The 22,369-nt window shown below is 41.4% G+C and overlaps 1 pseudogene; it reads right to left on the bottom strand.

Moving 5' to 3' along the window:
- Window positions 1-5,993: 5,993 nt before the first annotated feature.
- Window positions 5,994-22,369, bottom strand: part of LOC131223803 (26S proteasome regulatory subunit 6B homolog) — an 83,338-nt pseudogene continuing 66,962 nt past the window's right edge.

Below are 22,369 nucleotides of genomic sequence, written 5' to 3'. Positions count from 1 at the left end.
AACTTGGGATACCATTTTTTGCCTATAGCCGAGTTAGCATACAATAGTTCCATCAATAGGTTCATAGGCATGGGTCCGTTTGAGGTTGTGCATGGCTACAAACCTAGGAAACCTGTAGATCTCATACGTCCCATAGGTCATCTGAGTCCCGCACATAAGTTTGCACGTCACATACATGAGTTGCATAGTGAGGTCAAAAAGCGAATTAATGTATGTAATGAAAACTACAAAGTGGTTGCTGATTCTCATCTCAGGTTTCATGAATTCCAAGTAGGAGATTATGTCATGGTTCGTTTGAGGCTTGAACGGTTCCCCCATGGGGCCATTAAAAAGTTACAAACACATAGTGCAGGACCATACAAAATAATTCAGAAACTGGGTCCTAATGCATATGTAGTAGACCACCTACTATGGGAATTAGCTCTACTTTTAATGTGAAAGATCTAGTACAATACAAGGGTCCTGCTACTTCACCTTTTGATCTATCCACAGACCCTCCAATAGACCATGACCTAGTCCTAAATCCATGGCCCCTACTTGACCAATCATCCGAGCCATTACCACATTTACCTTCCTGGCCTGCTCGAAGCGAACATATACAAGACATACAAGATGCACAAGCAGTTTCCACTCAACATGGATGATTTTAGAAATTCCTTATCAAGTGGAAGCACAGGCCGATTTCAGACAGCACATGGATTATGGAGGATGAGCTACAACATTTAGATCCAGACATTTTGGAGCGCTACAGGAGTTTTAATCCGCTAGAGGGGAACTCTTCTCAGCCGCAAAGAGTGGATGAGGACATCACTTCACATACACCTTTTATGTACACGTCAGAGGAGGTGGGCCACACCGATTTCCCTGTGGCTAAGCAAGTACCCGTGATCGTGCTGAAGACCCAATGTGCATGTGCGAGCATCTGAAAGACCCACACTGAGAAGATGCACATGGGCTGCTTCATAGAGTGATCTGAACCATTAGATTGGAGAGATAAGATGATCAGGCCGTTGAATCACATGATCGGGCCATTGATCGTGGATCGTCCACACTAGTTTTTCTTAGATTTTATCAGCTTATAGAATTTAGTTTTGTTTATGTTGTGTTTGGACACCATTATGAGTGTTTTTAGTTGATTTTAGTTTAGACTAGGTCTATTTTCGTCAAAATTTACAAAATAAGGTGTTTATTGTAATTTTCGAACTTTCTTGGATTTATAAAAGGGGGTGGGCATGTGACCTTCTCCCTCATTGGATTTTGTGATATGAAAAAAATAAAGAAAAAATCTCTTGCTTTCTTCTTCCATCTTCATGCATTTGAAGATACTTCCATGCTATTTGGAAGGGAGATTGGTGCGAGGCTAATCTTTATCAACGGAGGCGCGAGGTCTCCATTTATCCCCACATCGTCATTTTTTTCTCCTCTATCAAGGTATTTTCTTTGAATTCTTCGATTCTCTCATCCTAAGCCTTCATTCTTTCATAAGCTCATCTTTCCTTTACCTATCCACAATGTCAAACCCTAACCGACCTAACTCGTTCATCCCACGCCACACGTGTGACTGTACGACCATACGTGTGAGTCCTTCGGGTTAGTCGTACAGCCACACCTTGCCCCTTTTGGCTTTCAATCATCCTTATATCAAAACCCCTTTTATTCCCAAAACCTTAACCTTAAACCTGAAGTCCTTAATTTTCCTACTTTCCCAAATTACTCAAGCCCTAATTTTTACCCTAGGTTGTATTAGGTTTACTGCTTTGAAATAGATTATACCTTATGTTAATTAGATGTCCCTACATCAATTAGATCCTAGTTTCATTTTATTTAATGATCTTGTGTGATGATGTTAGTAACTTAGGCTATGATCAAGCATGATATTCTTTTGGTTTTCATGGGATTTTTTATGATTATGGCGATGCTTGTGTTTTTTTGTGAATTGTCTTAATTCTGCTACTTGATTTCGTATGTTATTTGGTTCATGTATTGGTCCTGCGTCATACACCAAGCTCATTTATGAATAGGGCTCATAAAGAAAACACCAATTTAATTGCACCAATATCCAGCTGGGCTGGCCCATATCAGCTAGGCTCAGGTACCCGGCAAGCTTTACTGGCCCATTGACAACCCCAATCAGGAGCAAGGTATTCAATAATCGTAACAGTGGTCATAATGGCCTGCCCTATGGCTAATAAGATACAAGTTGTAACGGTCATTATGACCCTGTAACAGGAAAAAATAAATAAAATTAAGGAAGAAAATGTATTGGCCCCTATCAAACAATTACGGGCCCATATTAGCCTGTTATAGACCTATATCAGCTCGTAAGCCGTTATAGGCCTTTAAAAGGGACATTCTTTCCAGAACCAGAATTACAACCTTGTATCACGTATTGGTTCCCACTTCCCACTATAATGGTTACATAACAGATATTACAACTATTACATGACCATTTTTAATACCATGATCACGTGGGTTCCAACATGTATGTGCCCTAGATATCATATAGTTTGGTTCACTCAGTAGGTGGCCACAATGTATGAAACAAATGGATTGGTAAAAACTAGCCAAATAAATTGTCCAAATTTTCTAGCCTTCCATTTGCTTCCTAAACTATGGGCCACGCGCCCGACCATGGTTTTGAAAATCAGTTACAATATGACCGCATCATAACAGTATCGGCCACCCCCATCATGCAATACAACCTGGTGACCCACCTAGTGCATTTACTCTCAGGGCATATAAATCTATGTACAGGAACCACCATGGTTTTGAAAATTGGTTATGATACGACCATATCATAACCGTATTGGCCACCACCGTTATGCAACACAGGTGTAAAGTGGTCTGTTTCCACACACACACACACACACAAAAGCCATATCAGGTTGTATCAGCCAATACATGTTGATACAGGCAATATCAGTGCCGGTACAGGGACGATACAGCCATTAAGGCACCATTTCACTTCTGTTTTTTCAACTTTTCTCCCGATTTTCACTTTTTGCTTCATTTCCACCATGGAGGAAGCTTAAAAATTCATTTTACACCAGATCTAGGCTTACTTTTGGAATCAAAACACAGGATCTAAGCGAGATTCAATGAATCTAAATGGGATGAACCATTTCAGGAAAACTTGGAAGGCGAAAACTATCACTTTTGTTCTTTTCTCTTTTTTTTTTTTTCCTATTATTTTTGTTGCATACTTGTGTTTCAATATAATAGACCTTAACCTATCAGGTCATGCTTGATTTGTGTTCGATTAGGACATATTTGGTTGACTTTCAGAAGGTCAAGTCAAAAAACAGCATTTTTATAAAGAATGATCTTATACATGAATACTTGTTAAAAACATTTAAAAAATGATAGATTGCAGTAGTTTACATTTTTCTTGTTCTCCTAAAAATTTAGAAAAATTATGGACCGTTAGAGCATAAAAAATCAGTTAGAAGAGAGAATATTAAAAATGGAGGGAGATTGAAGAATAAATTAAAGAAATCAAGTGGCGCGGGCAGATTTGAGTTGCACGGAAATTATGAGTTGCGCGGAAACAAGATGTTGTGCGGGACCGTGCAACTCATCATAGTTGTGTGAGTCCGCGCAACTCGTCATTGGAGATGATTGTATTGAAACATGCAGATGATGCAAAGTGGGGCCCATGGCACAAGAGTTGAGGGTTCACACATGCGGAAGCCTATAAATACCCCCTTCCCCCTTCATTTGAGGGATTGGATTCTCCGAAGACTGACACCTCCGATAGGTATTGAAGAGAGAAGAAAGGGTGAAAGTAAGGCAGAACTGTGCAACTCTTCCCATGCATCTCAACAAGGAGTTGCGCGGATGACTTAAGGGCGACATTTATCTGTTATTTTTGGGAGATTTCTTCAGGATATTTCAATACTCCTTCATATTATTCATGAAGACGTGTGTGAAAGAAGACCCACACTACTCTTCTCTTATGGAGACTTGAATGATATGAGTCGAAATACTACCAAAATCAATATTGGAATTCATTCAATACTTGTATTTGTAGTTATAAATACTATCTTGGAATCAAAGGAAAAGAAGGATGCAAACGAATCCAGAATTAATAAAAATTGATGATTGTTCTCTTCATTTCTTTTCTTCATTATTATTAAGTGAGATAATCCCCCAAATCAAATACTTTTCGTTTCTTGTCGAAACATGGGCCAAAAAGAATGACTAATACTAGTATATCATCCATTATTGTTCCAATCCGGCCAATACACCCCAAATACAGATATTCAAAACCTTGGGACCCAGCTGCTGGACTGCTCAGATGCTTTGCAAAGAAGAAATGGCAGCACATTGAGGGACTAGGATTAAGATGGATGTGGGATTAGCAAACTTCTACTAAATCCCTTCAGATGTTCACATTGGGTCAACCAATACTTGAAGGAGAAAGATAACACGATTCACTAATAAATACTGTATTGGCATGCTATCAGTCGTAGAGGTTCTAAATTATTTCCTATACTTATGAAATTTCTTGCTTTCCCGAACTTCAGATTATCAGGTCCTATTTTTTTTTTATTAGATATAAATCTAGTATTAAAAAAGTGCATGCATTGATATGTAAATGACAGGATGGATTGATCCTCTTCAATTGCGTGAATTCAGCTTTGCCAGCCACAGTCATAAGAATGACCCTGTGACAATAGCAAGTGAGAAAGATGACAGACACATAAGGCTGTGAATCTTGTTATAACATCATAACAGTACAAGTACAAATACTAAATTGGTTATTCGCAACATTTCCTGTGGGAAGCTCTAGTAATTGGCAAGCTAGTTAGTGTTATGGGGAACCAGTTTCCAGTCACTACATCATGAAGCTATAGTTGCAAGGCATAATGAAAATATTACCAAGAACATCTGCTATTTCATAGGAGTCTAAATTGTTCTCTCACCAAGATTTTCTATCCTATATGGAGATTTTGAAGATTCAATGAAAGAACAAGTCCCCATGGCCTAGGGGCTTCGAGATAAATTATGAATGGTCATCAGACCTATATCCAGCAAAGAGAATGTTCCTACACACTTCAATGATCTACAACCACTTCTATGCACAGAAGATATCATCAGTCATTCAGTTATAATCTCCGGCCAATGTTTTAAATAGCTACACTGTGGCATGTAGTTTATACTATGTAGAGGAGCTTAGCCTTACAACCATGTAGCTCAAAAAAATTTGCTTGAAACAGCTTAAATTGCATATAGCTTATGCTAAATGATAATTTCCATACACATAGACTACACTATATGCTACATAGCACACATTACAAGTTTTTTTTTTTCACTACAACATTAAAATCAATTAATGTTTTTAATGATTTATTATATTTTTCTATTTTCAATAAAAATTATAATCTTTTCAATGCTTTTAGTAAAATAATTTAAGTAACAATATTGCATCAGCTCCATTGCTCTTTCTTTACCTTTATACTTAATCATTGGCCTTTCCTATTACTTTAGGTTGTGTTTCGTTCCATCGCATATCATGAAATTTTGTTAAATTTCATTATTAATTATTAATTAGTCTAAGTTGGTGCAGAATATCATGAAATTGGTACAATCAAGCGCAACCTTGACTAAAAATCTAGAAGTAGCATGCAGCTTATGCTACACACTATGTAGCTCAGGCCTCATGCTTTAGAGGAGTAAACACTATGCTACACATATTCGCTATTTTAAACAGTGTCTTCGGCTACAACCTTCAATGAGCAAGTGTGGCATCTCAAGTATACACTTTAACATAAAATGACTGCGCAACCAAAAAAAAAAAATGAATTTGTTAAATTGCAAGACCCAACTAATTGGAACTAGGAGATCACCCCACCAAATGCTCCCAGCAATACCATCAAAGGCCATTTTACAGATCTCATTGTAAATAAACAACACATACTCCTATTGATGGTAGACAAGAGCCCATTGTACAAGATCTCGTGGTAATGAAGAGGAAAGTTGGATACTCCTCCCAAAGATGAAGCAGATTAGAGATTGTACATGGAAATGCCCACATGACTCACCTGAAAAACAAGCCTCTTCTGTCGCCTATCTGGCAAAGGGAATTCAATCTTCCGGTCAAGTCTGCCTGGACGAAGAAGCGCAGGGTCCAGAGTGTCTGCCCTATTGGTCGCCATAATTACCTTTACATTAACAGTCTGGTGAAATCCATCCATCTGCAAAGGCATTCAAAGCAAGTCACCAGAAGTTGAGCATACAAAAGTAGCACTGTGGAATGCATGATGGCACAAAATGGTGATTTTTAGATACAAGCACATGCATCAATATCAGCCACAATGGGCGAATGGCTGCAAAAACCAAACAACCTGACAGTTCCATAGAGTTGCACGAAGAGAACTTGTTCCTTACAAGCAGTAGAGGGTGATTACAATTCATCAACCAATGTTTGGACGGAAAGATCCATTATATAATGATAACCCGTAATTTCTTCATTCATATCAAGCCTATTACTTCTTTTATATTTACAACATTTCCATTCAGAATAGCACTTGCACTGAAACTGAAAAAGAGAAACTTGATATTCAGGGGTAAAATGATCCATAGATATCCATGCATTCAATGTCCACATGGAAAACATGTAGGCAAACCAAACCATCCAAATCATGGACCCTGCTTTATGCAGTATGTCTGTAAAATCAGACTGAATGGATGAACCTAGCTCTTTGCCGATCAGGAAAAGGAAAGAAACGCAACAAAGAAAACACAAGGGCAATTCTAACCTTCAGTCAGTTAACACCTTTCTGTTGAATTAGGACCATTGAACGTTTAATTTCCACCAGTGGTAGTGTTTTCTAATCGGATCCACCAATGGTACGGTTAGAATCATTAATTCATTACATTTTTTTATTATATCCTATCCATAATTAACCCGTCAAAATAATAATAATAATAATAATAATTGGCCCATGATTTAGATGATTTGGATTGTGGTCAATGTATGGCACGTGCATTATTTCTATGCATCCATATGGAAAGTCATTATCTTCCTAATCAGTCTCCCTTTGTTTTATTGGACAAGACTGCGCTGATAGTTAACCACCACTTGCAAACTGTGGTGTCTAGGCCACTTCACATAGGGCAACATGCATGTCAATTCAGCCCTTCAACTGTTGAGGCAACATGGCCTAATAATTACACTAAATTAAGCAATCTTATCCATCTAATTGATGGCTCTCAAATGGAAGGTCAGCAGTCCAAATTCATTGAGCAAAATCGGATGGTTAAGATTGTTCTGTTGGTGAGGTATGCAACATCCACAATGAGGCACACAATTTGGACAGTTTGGACTTACCATATGGTGGAAGAGATAAAGCTACTTCAAAATGGTGCCAACTATCACCATAGCCTAACCCTTGTCCTGGCAACGGGCATGAGGAGTGCTAATTTCAGATGCCCTAGTTTCAAGTGCCAAATAGAAATATTCCACACATGTCAATGTAGCCCATGAGTGTGTGAGCTGTGACTTTCATAGGATGGTCCCTGTGAATATTCATTTAGCCCAAAAATCCAGCTGGTCAACTGGTCCATTTATCAGGTGGGCCACATATTTACAAAGAAATGGGAAGCTAGAAAAACAATTACGAATAATTTGCTTTCAACGTGCTCATTTGATGAGTGGCAGCCTGATCTCTAGGTACCGTACACATGCACCATGAGGAGTTGAAGATCACTCTACGAACATCCTAAACCGACACATGCCATGTTGGCATGTGGTGCGTAAGTGCTTGTCATTTACGATGGGGCATCTGTAATCAGTCCTAGTTTACCTTTGTGGCTGAAAAATTCAAAACTGAGCAAGAATATCGATCAGTAAGCACCCAGCCACTCTATGCATGGCATACATTCACCTAAATTCAAACCATCCAGATCGTGGCCCCATCTTTGGATGCTGCAGTGTAAAGATTACAACCAACAAAGATGTGCTTCTTTGGGATCTTATGTAATCAGTGGAATGAGAGGAATACTAGAATTTTCAAGGATAAGACCACATCCGCTGAGGTATTCGTAGGAAGATCCTCCACATGTGATGCAGGACATGGAAAATTAAATATGATATGCAAGATTGCAGGCTTAGATCACACCAATTCAGAAACAATCACACAAATTCCACATCCCACATGAAAATCCAAACATTCAATTAAAGGGGAATCTATGCGGGTCCAAGCCGACACAGGCTAGGACTGGACCAATAAAATTATAAACCAGACAATGTCAAAGGGAAATAAAATCAACTACTCATGCATAAAAATCAGTCCCTAATCCAAGGGATTCCCTAATTTCAATTCAAGGAACCCTAAGGTGATAAAAAGGGGCAAATCAATTAGGGATCATGTAATATAGGGTTAGGATTCATGAAAAAATGACTATGAGAGGATAAAAGAGGATAAAAACCTGAGCCAAAAGATGATCCCGCGTGTGGACAACAACAATGGCCCAAACGGACGTGCGTGTGATCCCAGCCGCACGTGTGTGGGCCCACTATTCAGAAAAAGGCCACCTTGGCCCTGGTCAGCCAGGGATGGACTCCAAAACCTCCAAATTTCAGCTCGATCCGATGTACGGTTTGTGCGTGGTGCTCCGCCGAAGTTTCAGCTCGCCTGCGGGCCGAAATCTGGAAACCTGCTTCAATGAAGAAATCTGATGCAACAAAAGGACAAATTCAAAGTACGGATGGTGGGGGAAGATGGAAAAAAAAAGATGATGGAAGATGGGGGTGAATTGGGATCGATGTGGCTTCGCACCACGGTAGTTAGCCCTTCGAAAAGGGAGGGCTTCGCACCCACTTTTGAATTCTTCCACAACTCACGAAGAGAGCAGAAAAATAAAGCAGGAATTTTTTATTAACTTCAATGAATGAAAAGAACTACAAAGGGTGCCTATTTATAGGGAGAACCCTATACCCAAAAACTCGCACCATGTGCGACACCTATTACTTGGCGATGAAGTAAACTAAAAGAAAAATCAAACAAGGAAATCTAAAGCGTTCACGATGTTCTAAATAATAACAATAAGCAAAACTTAAAATATAAAACCAATCCGACGAGTGGGCCACGATCATAAGATCCCATGGTGGACTTTTCTTGACTATCGGGCCACTTTTCTGAACCAAAACTTGTCTTCTAGCTAGGATGCCCTCTCTGGACGTCGTCATCGAGCCAGATCGATGGTGGGGTGCGTAGGGGTGGTGGTGTGCGGGCGTGTGTGCGCACGATGTCCTCATCAACATGATTATCAATTGTGAACTTGCAAATGAGCAAATTCACAGCTGTTTTAAGTTGGATCATTTAGGGAACTAGGGGATCTTGTTGTTTTGGCTTTTGGTTTTCTGTTTGGAAGTGGTGTTGGACTTACGTTGGACCCAATTCTTTGAGTGGTGAGACTCAAGAGGATAGATGTTTTTCTTTTGGCCCTGTCTACTGTTTCTTTTAGATGAATGAAGCTGTCAACTACCCAGGAAAAAAAAAAGATTACAACCAACAGGATGATCCCAATTCCCCAATGATCTCCTTCATGGTCATCAAAATAGATGGTTGTAATGATAAAAGTCAATGGTCTAGGTTCAATAGAGAAATCACAATTCCTGACTTTCAGGAAGTGGTACCCACTAGTTGGATGGTTTAGAACATGTTTGCCATGTGTACGGTGGCTTTAGCATACATAAGAATTATTTTTTTGAAGATCGCAAGTATATATTAAAAATTAAAATTATATCAGGGTAGTTTCACTTTGCAAAATTCCAAGTTCTCTCTCTTTATGTATCTCTTTCATACAAAAGCTATTTCTTTATTGGAATTCTGTAAATTTATAAAAAGTGAGAAGCTGCAAAGAAAAAAATAAAAATAAAAAATCAAATCATCAATCATAACAGCCTTCTCCTAGCTAACTTGATCAGCTAAAAGGGATCATAGACAGATTATTATTTGCTACAAGTGCCTATATGAAAATGTTGAAAAATCTTTATTGTATGAAATATTTGTTTATAAAAGAATGTTAAATAGAAAAGAGAGTATCGTGATATACATTGTGGGTAGTGAATACATGGCCTCAATGTTGCACTACATGGGTGGACCATATCCACTATCAGGTCCAACCACTATAGAAATAGAAATGTGTCAAAACCATATAATTAGCATTTGAATAACGCTAAAGCAACAAGTTAACAGTAGCAGTAAAATTAATTTATCAATAAATAAAAATTGAAAAAATAAACATTAAATTTTATTATTATTCTAATAATAAGTTCCAACTTTTTCCTAGTCGACATGGATCCAGCATGTGTATCTGACAAGCTGATCTTCAGAAAACTGGAGTGTCCTTGCTATATAGGTCTGTCCATAAGCATTGTCAACATATGCAGCTGAGCATCGATGATGATTGGCTGTAACTGCAGAATTGACTCTAAATTGACCCAGTAATGAATCCCGATCATGCAACTCGAGGAACATAGTTTATCTGAACTAGCAAGGAAATTACTCCTTCAGCTTCTGTTCTCCAACTAGTCATTCTTACCTGATTCAGTAGTTCTGTGAGGATTCGTTGAACTTCTCTGTCAGCTCCAGTTTACGCATCGAAACGAGCAGTAGCAATAGCGTCTACCTCATCAATAAATATAATTGCCGGAGCATTCTCTTTGCCAAGACGGAAAACATCACGCACCATTCTTGGACCCTGGATAGAAGAATAAGGTTAATCATGATTGCTACTAACATCCAGTGCACCGGCTAAAGGAAAATAGGAGACCTGGAAAAAAAATAAAATAAAATCATGCATACATTTCTGAGCTTTAGAATAGAAGACAACAACACATCCTATACTGTTAAAGAAGTTCATCATGCCACACATGAAAAATGTGATGGAGAAAGAGTATGGGGAAAAAACATTAGAAAACAGAGGATAAACAAAAGAGAAATCCTCCAACACACCTCACCCAAATACTTCTGAACAAATTCTGACCCAACCACTCGTATAAAAGCTGCAGTTGTGTGATTAGCCACAGCCTTGGCAAGCATGGTTTTACCTGTACCAGGGGGGCCATAAAGCAGGACACCCCGAGGAGGATCTATACCAATCTGTTTGTATAGTTCGTGATGTGTCAAAGGTAACTCAACTGCTTCGCGAATTTCCTGTTTTTGAATGTCACACCCTCCAATATCCTGAATGACCAAAAGCAAGCATTAGGATGACAAGAAGGTTCGAATCAAAGAGAACAGACCAAAATTTGAAACAAAGGGCAACTTCCACGCCTAAAAATGGCAGAACAAATGACATGAATAAGTATAATCCCGATTGTTAAACCCTAAGAACTAATGGGATTAGCTAGAGCCTACTTGAAAATCGAATTTAATAATTAATTCCTAGAGGTATGGAGGCTGATGTACCTATATATGAAAAATGAAAAGACAAATTACAATATGATCCACAATTCTAGCATAAAATCCCAAATCATGAAAGAACTAAAAATTTTCTCCGAAATTTTCTATTTGTCAAGCTTATGATTCAATCTATCACACTATTTCATAACGTCAAATAGGAATATTCCAAACCCTATCTCTCTTTCAGAAGGCACGAAGTAATTAAGAATTTAAAACCTACAAACCTGAAAGAAATCCTACAAAATGAATGGACCTAGTATCAAGGGTTAGCAGCTGACCCGTGTTAGGTAGGTACAAGTCACAACGTGGGCGTCTTTACTTGACCCACTGAAGCAGGACAATTAAACACTTGCTCTAAAAGCTTGAACTGATAGACCATGGTGAATTAATCCCTTTATCGTATAGCCCAGCCCCCACATTGCAGGGTTAGGACCTCGGCCGAACCCCCCTCGTGGGCCCCACATCAAATGGTACCGCCTCACACGAGCCACCCGCCTCACACAGGTGGGGCCCGCCTCACACAGGCCGCCCACCCCGAGTGTGTCCCAACATCCCATAGGCTACCCCACTCGAGCCCAGTGTAAAAATGACCTCGCATTACCCACTTTACCCTAAAATTTAAAATTTTAAAAAGGAAAGAAAGAAAGGACAAAAAACACACAACATATAACCAATAATAATGAAAACAAAAATATGCCAGGCATGATAATATCCTCACTTGGGAGTTATTTAGAGCACAACTAAGAAATCGATCAGGGATTGAATGGTCCCGACCAATTGCAGCCTTCAATATGGTAAGTATAGGATAGCCCACTACTATCGTCTATTGCACAACATAAAATACATTGCAGGACTTCCTCTAAAAAATCAGCAAATAAACTCCAAAATTCAGTAACTAGTATTGATTGCCAGGATTTTTTTTAATATCTATTTCCGGCATCTAAACAATTTCCAGCAACTACGGATAAATTCCAGTAATCACAAACACTTAATCATTCATCTTAAACAAGGCTAGATGTTTCAACTTAACTAAAAGGATCGTAACCAAGGTATACCATAAAGGTAATGGTGGCCGTAATGGTCACTATCGTTACCTTTACGATACGGGCTATAATGGCTGTTACAGCCACTGTAAGGTTTTTTTTTTTGAAAAAGAAAACCTGTATTGGTCTCGTAATGGACTGGTACGGGGCCATTACAGCCTTTATGGGGGGCATAACGGGCCATTGTGGCCATAATGCAAGGGCATTTTCACACCGGGCTCAAGTAAGGTCATCTGTGGGATGCAATGGCACACTCGGAGTGGGCGAGGCCCACGACGGAGGTCTCGTGTTCGAGACTCCTCACCGGGGGTGATTAATGCGCATTTCACACCAGGCTCGAGTGGGGTAGCCTATGTGATGTGGGGACACACTCGGGGTGGGCGGCCCGTTTGATTTGGGGCCCACGAGGGGGGTTCGGCCGATGTCCTAACCCATGAGATGTGGGGCCCGGGCTACGAGATAAAGGGATTAATTCGCCATGCTCTAACAATTCGAGCTTTTAGAGCAAGTGGTTAATTGTTCTGCATCAAATTGGTATCAGAGAGGGAGGTCTCGTGTTCGAGACTCCTCACAGGGGGTGATTAATGCAGGGGCATTTTCACACCGGGCTCGAGTGGGGTCGCCTGTGGGATGCAGGGGCACACTCGGGGTGGGCGGGGCCCATGGGGAAAGTCTCGTGTTCAGGACTCCTCACCCAGTGTGATTAATGCGCATTTCACACCGGGCTCAAGTGGGGTAACCTGTGGGATGCGGGGACACACTCGGGGTGGGCGGACCGTTTGATTTGGGGCCCACGAGGGGGGTTCGGCCAAGGTCCTAACCCATGAGATGTGGGGCCTAGGCTATGAGATAAAGGAATTAATTCGTCATACTCTAACAGTTCGAGCTTTTAGAGCAAGTGGTTAATTGTCCTGCATTAGGCCATTACCAGGGGCGTAACGGCCTTTATGGGTCCTTTTTTCCATAACAGCCATTACATCCTTCATGGGTCCATAACGTGTAACAGTTGCCACCGTTACCTTTACTTAACGGCTTCACAGGCCCGTAACGGCTTTTACGGCAGATCATGGTTGTAACTCATAATCTGCCCATGTGGCTGACAAAAAGCCCTTCTATAACCTTATAAACTAACCCAAAAGCTACCTAATCCTAGCCATCAGCCTAATTAAATTATCATCTTCATCATCGTCCTCTTCTAAGCCTTATCCGAACTAATTGGGTTTGGCTACACAAATCCTTTTTCTGCATTCCACTCTATATCAAAGATCAGAACTTTAGTTGGACCACGGGTCATCAAGTTGTTTCATACTACCTCCACCCATGTCTTTTTGGGCTTCCCCCTTACCCTTTTAGAGCCTTCAACTTGTACCATCTCACTCCTAACTAGCGCAGTTCTTGGTCTTTGTAGCACATGAACAAACCATCCAAATCCACTTTCCCTCATCTTATTACCTCTTGTTGCTACTCCTAAGTTCCCTCAATTGCATTCGTTTCTAATTCTATCCTTCCTTGTCTTGCCATTCATCTATCTCAACATCCTCATTTCAGCTGTATATTCATCCTACAAATATTTTGTCCTTAACTACCCAACATTTTGTTCTATAAAGCATGGTTGGTCTTATAATTATCCTATTAAATTTCCCTATTAGTTTGAGTGGTACACGATGATCACATAAAACCATAGAGTCACATCTCCCCTTTTTTTTCCACCCGCTTGGATTCTATGGCAACTCCTTTCTCAATCTTTCCACTCTCATGATTCATGAATTATCGACTCGTAATATCAGAAGTGATCACTTCGGGAAACTTCTTGGTCAACAATCTTAAATAATTCCTCATTCCCACTCCTCTTGTTACTAAAATTGTGTTCCATATGTTATGGTTTAGTCTGACTGATTTTAATACTTGAATTTTAAAGCACCCATTCATAGATCTAGTTTGTGTTCATGCCCTCCCTTGTCTTATCAATCAAAACTAGTGTTTGTAACATTGATACTATCGGCCGATATAATTATCGTTATCGCTAGTTAGCAATACGAAACTCAGTAAAACTCGCTCGGAAATGAAATAGATATATATATATATATATATATATATATATATATATAGAGAGAGAGAGAGAGAGAGAGAGAGAGAGAGAGAGAGAGTCATGCTCACCTGTGCACCTACACACCTTTGCACACGTGTCATGGGTGTCTAATCTGAACGGTCCATGTGATGAGGAATCCCATGAAACCCCAAGGGGCAAATTTTCACCTTGATCTAAAATTCTGGTGGGCCATAACAAAGAGAAATGCAAATCAAGGGAGGAAACTGTTTTCAATTTTCATGGCCCACCAAAGTTTAGGATCAAAGTAAAACTTGGGCCTGGAGGGTTTCATGAGGTGCTGCTTCACATGGACGGTTCAGATTTTGGATCCACATCACGTATGATGGGTTCTCAAAAAAGTTCGCACCAGTTCCGTGCGAATTGGTGCGCAGGTGTATATATATATATATAGGGAATACTGTGTATCGTGCGATATATCACAAGATATCTCAAAATATCATGCAATATCACCTATATATCGCAAGATATCGTGAAATATTGTGCGATACCGACGCTAAAGCAAGCAACATTTTCAATGATATGAGGCAAAATCCTTGCTACTCTCCCGCAAATTCGAAAAAAATATATATATAAAAAATATCAAAAAATCTCTCTTACCTGAAAGATCTGTATTAGGTAATCGCCTTCGACCAAATTTGGTGGGCCAAATGTCGAGCTGGATCAGGTAAAAAAACCTTAAAACCCTTTTTTTTTTTCTTCCAGAGAGAAATTCTTTGGAAAAAATCAGATTCATGCTGAGGTTATGGGGATTTGGGGAGGGATTTGAAAAAGGGATGGAATTCGGGCGAGATTTTTGGGCTTTTGAACGGATTCGAAATCGCGAGACCTTCCGAAGCCTGCGGAGAAGAAGACGAGGCCGAGCGTTTCGTCAGCTCGCTCTCCTCAACTAAGTAGTGGATTTGATGTGACTCAGGTGCATTTAAAACGGTACAACCCTTACAATGGGGCCCACCTTGATGTATATATTTTATATCCATTCCCTCCATATGTTTTTAGGTATCAATTTAGGTCATGGGACAAATAATGGGGCAGATCCAAAACTCAAGTGGACCCCATCACAAAAAATAGTGGGGATTGAACGCTTATCATTAAAAACTTCTCGAGGGCCACGGAAGTTTTCGATCATGTCGATATTTGTGTTTGTACTTAGTCCATATCTTCCTATACTCATGAATAGGTTAGATCACAAATAAATATTATGATTGGCCCTAAGAAGGTTCTAAGTTTCAACGGTGGCTGGATTGTCCCCGTTGTTTTATGTGGTGGGATCCACTTAAGCTTTCGATCGGCCTCGTTCTTTGGTTGATGCCCTAAAATGATCTATCCAAATGGATGGATGGTGTGGATACAACACATGCATCAGGGTGTAGCCCACGGTCAAGGTCCCCCACTCACATCGCTCGTCCGTGTGCAGCGGACTAAGAGCGGATTAGTTGTTGCCCTGGGAACAACTTAGTGGGTGTTAGCCTAACCGTGTGGGGCCCATCTTGATGTATTTTTTATATCTCCATGCCAGCCATCTGTTTTTCCATCTCATTTTAGGATGTGATACCAAACCCTAAGAAGATCCAAATCTCGGATGGACCATACCACTAGAAGCGGTGATGAATGACCATTAAAAACTTTGCAGGCCACAAAAGTTTTGGATCAAGCTGATCTTTTTATTTTCCCTTCATCCAATCTTCTTGACATTATCAATGATTGCAAATAAAAATTACCAAAACCTTACAATGGTCTCTTTGGAATTTTTAATGGTGGGGCACTCAATCACCACTGTTTCCATTAGTATGGTCCACCTGAGATTTGGATCTGCACAATTTTTGGAACCCCATCCTCAAATGGGTTGGAGAAATGGATGGACGACATGGATATACAGAAATATCACCCATGTGGGCCACACGATAGGGGTAACACCTACTAAGCTATTCCCCGTGTAACACGTAATTCACTCCCCCACGAACTGGGGGACTGCCCCAACTTAGGGTGGACACTGATTTTGGAACCCACTGTGATTTTTTGTGATGAATCCACCCAGTCCATCCGTTTTGTGTGATCATATTAGGACATGTGGCCAACATTGAGACATATGTATGAGTCAAGTGGGCCATACGAGAGGGAAAACTGGCTACCATTGAAACCTTTCTGGGCTTCAGCTTGATGTTTATATGACATCCAAACCATTTATAAGGTCATTCCCACTGGGATGAACTGAAAACACTAAAATCTTAGCCTAATACAAAACTTTTGTGGCCATACGAATGGCTTAATGGTAGTTGCTCATTCTCTGTTGTTTCCTCTCATGTGGCCCACTTGGCTCTTAGATCAGGCTCAATTTTGGTTGCATGTCCTAAAATGATCAAGCCAAACATATGGACGGGGTGGATTCATCGAAAACATCATGGTGGGTCCCATCTAAGTTCTCAGCACGGGAACTTCCAAGGAAAGGATTTCGAAGTAAATGTGCGTCCACTCTAGGCGTTGTTTTGGTGGATCCTCGGATTCACTCGGTGGATCCCTAATTGTGGGGCCCACCGTAATCTATGTGCCTTACATCCACACTATCCATCCATTTTGAAAGCTCATTTTCAGGCATGATCCAAAAATGAAGCAAGTCCAGGTGTTAGGTGGACCATAACACAGTTAACAGTAGTAATTGAATCCCCACCATTAAAACTTCATGGGGTCCACTAGAATTTTTATTCGCCATCCAACTTGTTGGTAAGGTCACAAAAACCTGGATGAAGAGACCCCACAAATATCAGCTTGATCCAAAGCTTTAACTGCTTCTTTTTTTTCAATCAGACAGCGCATAACTTAGGACCCTATACAAAGGAAACCTATTATGTGCACTTCTTTTTTGAGATTTTATGATTTAAAAGTGTGTATTAAGGTCTTTTTTAATAATCCCTGAAGTTTCATTGAAAAAATCAACCATTTTCCCAATGTTTCCCTATGTTTCCCAAAAAGTGCGATAAATTACAGGACACAAACGATATATCCCGTGCAATAACCGATACGTATCTATATCCCAAGGTTGCGATACATTGCATGATACCGATATTTCGAACACTGATCAAAACTATGTCATCTGCAAACAATATACACGATGGGATCTTTTCTTGTAAATGTCTTGTTAACTCATCCATAACACTAAACAAAGACTAGCTCCAAAATGTACAATAGATTGTTTAATCTCAAGAATAAGAGAGATAAATATCCAAGACCCCACTTTAGTGCCTATTTTAAGATCTCATCGATGTCCCCTTCTAATATGAGATTTTTCTAAAGCAAAAAGGTGAAAATGCATAATTGTGAGATCTGTGTCGCTGTAAGATTGTTCGTACACTTGGTTTCTGATGCTAGCACTGTCACGCCCCAAACTCGGAAACCGGCTCACAAAATTTCCGATCGCCGAATCTGGCGCCGACAGCCTCCGTAAAACCCCATTCTCGACTCCCGACGCCCATTCGCCAGGTTCCGATCCTGGGATGCTACAAGGAGGATTTTCCACATCAGTTTGATTCGTAATAAGCATAACCAAAGGCATAACCCACAAACACAACCAAAAACATTCATCACATTTCCACTATAATAAAAAACTTTACAGGTACAATGAGCATAAGGGAAATACAATGAAGATAGACCAAAACTCCAAGAGAAGATCAGCCACGCGTCCAAGCCTCAGCGCTGCTGCGATCCAACGTCACCTGCACGCAACGGTCGTGCATAAGCTTATAGAAAGCTTAGAGGGTGGTGAAAGTGTATGCTCAAGGTGGTAATACAGCTATGCAGTATCAGAGTAATGCGGAACATGCCAAGAATCCCATTAGCCGTACCAAGGCCATGCGGTGCAAGAATGATGTCGGCCATACCAAGGCCATGCAATGTAAAATGCAAGTCAAGCATACAAATTCTCATCTAAGTCCACATGTCAATACGGCTCAAATCTGGAATATCACCGGGGTCTAGTACACTCCAAACCAGATTGCCGCCCCATCGCGCGCAATAAGGTGGATGGAAAAGACCTCACTATCCGCCTGCCAATATCGGGCTCGGCTCGTCAATAGCGGACCCATTCCTCGAGCTGGTCAAACTCAGCCTAGCATTGCCCCCTACTCTCGGGCGGGTAAGGCCGCACCCCCTTCCAACCGACCACGACACAGTGGAAAGCGCAACCGTCTGGTAATCGGCAATCAGCGCTCATGCATCCACTCGGTCTAGACGTTGGAGCAACCTCCTGGTACCATAAGGGTTTAGGGACTTTCACCCAGGGATATCTATCGCACCCCATGTAGAACAGTATTTCCGGTATCCAATCCTGCCAACCACGATGCGTCTGTGGAGGCTACGGCCCTGATGTCGCTAGGGCGTACAGTAACTATACCACACAATGCAAATGCATGAATCACACTATTCAGTCATGCAGCAAATCCTGCGCATATCGTGCGCTCATGTAGGGCAACACCCCCTGTACGGGAGCCCCTAAACAATCTGCCCGAAGGCTATGCTATGATCAGTCATTTCTCATATCAAGCATACGTATGATGCATATGATCATGAATCATGGAATTAAATATGTTATATGGGGTGGATGATGTTCATAATGAAGATGGGCCTAGACGGCCTACACACTACACATATGGGCCTAACAGTGGACCCAAGGGAAAGTCATAATGCGGACATTTAACCACACTATACTTACAATGTGGACGTCAAACCGACATTGCTCCCAAGGCACGACTGCCACAAATATCATATCATAAGCTATTTTGGGATCACACATTGCAATGGACCTTAGGTACATCCATTGGGCCCTTAAATACATCAAATTAGCCAAGTCACATGGGCCTTATATTCATTAAGTGAGCCACACCAATGGGCCTTATGTACATTGCAATGGGCTATAACCCGGGGGCCTCAGAACATATCAAATAGGCCTAAGCTTATGGGCCTTACACGTGTCAAATGGGCCTCGACAGTTGGGCTCCATATGTACATCAAATGGGTCTACTCACCTGGGCCTTATATGTATCAAATGGGCCTCACCAATTGGGCCCCATGTGCACATCAAATGGGCCTCAACTCATTGGCCCCATTACATCAAATGGGCCTCGACCCATGGGCCTTTTATACATCAGAGTGGGCCTCAACCATGGGTCACAAGTACTGAAGTGGGCCTAAATCACGGGCCTCAACATTAGTAAAAAAAATATATACATATAATGTAGTATATAATATGTATATAGTATATAATATATATACATAATACATGTATATATATAATATTATATATATATATATATATATATATACACACACACGCACACATCACAGTGGGCCCACACACTCATCACAGTGGGCCCACACACATCACAGTGGCTCCACGTCCACCGTCCGGGCGGACGGTGGGAGTGAAACACATACATCAATGTGGGCTCCATGTGGGGCCCACCGTAATGCTTTTATGTCATCCAACCCGTTGATAAGGTCACATGGGCCAAGATAAATGGTGAAAACAAGTTTCACTCTGATCCAAAACTTCTGTGGGCCCCAGAAGGATCTCAAAGGTGGAAGTCCAGTCTCACTGTTTCTTATGGTGTGGGCCATCTGAGTCTTGGATCGAGCTGATTTTTGGGGTGGACCCACGTCAGGTAGTGGCCCACCCTATGCACGGGCTGCTGGTACGTCCGTCCGCCCGGACGCTGCTGGCGCAGGCAGCGCTGCTGCCTTCTGACACACAGCAGCAACGGCTGCTGTGTTGATTTTACTCTTTTTTTTTTTTTGAAAAAAACGCAGATTTTACAGGTGGGGTCCACATCCAGTGAATCCACACCGTCCAGTGTTCTTCTATGACTCACTACGAGCAAAACAAGTCCAATATTGGACATATTCCAGTGTACAACCCATCAGGGGAGGTTTCAATGGTGAAAACCACCTTTTGGTATGGTATGGCCCGCCTAAAGGTCTGATGGGTCCCTTCTTTCAGGTCAACGGCTAAAAAGGGCTTGGGAAGGGAATGGATGGTGTGGATTTAATACATACATCAAGGTGGGGCCTACATGAGGGGACAACCCCCGTGGCAAGCTAATATTTATGTTTTTTTTTTTCTTTTCCAAAACGTCCAGCGTCTTGAAAATAAATTAGGGGTGGGCCCTGCTTAGGTGGGCCACCTCATGGAAAATGGTGTGGATATTACACACAAAGTGGGCCCCACTTGTAGGTGATTTGGATGGAATACATACCCTATGGTGGGGTCCATTCAAGTGGGCCACACAACCTCATCATCTTACAACAAAATAAAATAAAATGAAATAAAAATAAAATAAAAAGGGAGAGAGATAGAGAGTGAGACCGTGTGATGGAGGGACCCCGGCACTATGGGCCCTCCCTTGCACTAAATCATACATCAAGTGGGTCCCCTTTTATGTGGCCCATGAAAATTAAATCCAACGGTGGAGATCCCTTCTCCACCAAATTAAACGGTCTAGATGACCCTAATTATACAAGAAGATAAACATCATGATGGGGTCCATGGAGGATGGCCCCTTCATGGAATGATCATGATGATCCAAGTGGGCCATCGGCCACATCTTAGGGTCCAAAGCGAGATCCAAACCATTGATCGGTTGGCCTCACTTGGCCCATCTTAAAAACATCAAAAACTATCCTATCCAACACCCACCACTTGATCTTCTTGCTCCCTTGGCTTCCTTAGCTCCTTGTGCTACTCTTTGATGGAGGAAGATGGGAAATGGATGGTTGAGATGAGAGATGAAGGGGTGGGAAAGGTGGGCCACACAAGTAGCTTGGGAGAAATGGGAGAGGGTCTCACGTATGGATTTTTTTTGCTTGAAAGAAATATGAAGGAATAAAGGAGAGAGGGAGAGATAAGAGAGAGGGAGAGTAGCTTAGGTAGGTAATGATGAGTTGTAAGAGAGGGTGGCTAGCATTAAATGCTTGTAAGAGGGATAGGGGTAGGTAGGGTGGCTATAGCTAGGGTAGGGTGGCTATAGCTAGGGTAGGGTGACTATAGCTAGGGTAGGGTGATGACATCATTCTCATAATTTCCTAGAGATTAGTGCCACATGGAATAGGTGGGCCCCGCAATACGCGGTCCATGGTCATAATAATGCATAGTCCCCAACTTATGATCTAAGCGTCGGTTTGACGCACAAGACGCGGCGTTGGAATCGCAGCGACGGAGCGGTCGCTATGATACAACTTTCGGATCAAGCCGTCATCGGTGCGCGGAACCTGGCCTAGGATCGTGTGCAAACACCAGATGTGGTACGAAGGTTGACGGAATTTGACCGGAAGGACCGCGGAAGCCAACGGAACAGTAAGGATTAGGACACGGGTCTTACAGCTCTCCCCTCCTAATAAAAATTTCGTCCTCGAAATTTAAACAATCAACACAAGGAAACATAAATCATAATAGAAGAGGAAGCAAGGCATCGCCATATAAATATCAGAGACAACATACAACATGCAATCAATCATCAAAGAGATGAGGATAGCGCTCTCGAATCTCAGCCTCACGCTCCCAAGAAGCCTCCTCAACAGAATGGTGACCCCACTGAACCTTCACCAACGGAATGACCTTGGTCCGGAGGACCTGCTCCTTCCGATCAAGGATACGGACTGGTTGCTCAATATAGGAAGCGTCCTCACGAACCTCTAACGGCTGCCAATCGATAACAGGAACGATGTCTGACCCACACTTCCTCAACATGGAGACATGAAAAACGTTGTGGACGCCAGACAACTGAGATGGCAAGGCAAGCCGGTAGGCCACGGCGCCA

Source organism: Magnolia sinica, chromosome 13, assembly GCF_029962835.1.
Source record: "Magnolia sinica isolate HGM2019 chromosome 13, MsV1, whole genome shotgun sequence".
Classification (NCBI taxonomy): Eukaryota; Viridiplantae; Streptophyta; class Magnoliopsida; order Magnoliales; family Magnoliaceae; genus Magnolia; species Magnolia sinica.
The sequence above is the reverse complement of the archived record's forward strand: the minus strand, read 5'-3'. Positions and strand labels throughout refer to the sequence as shown.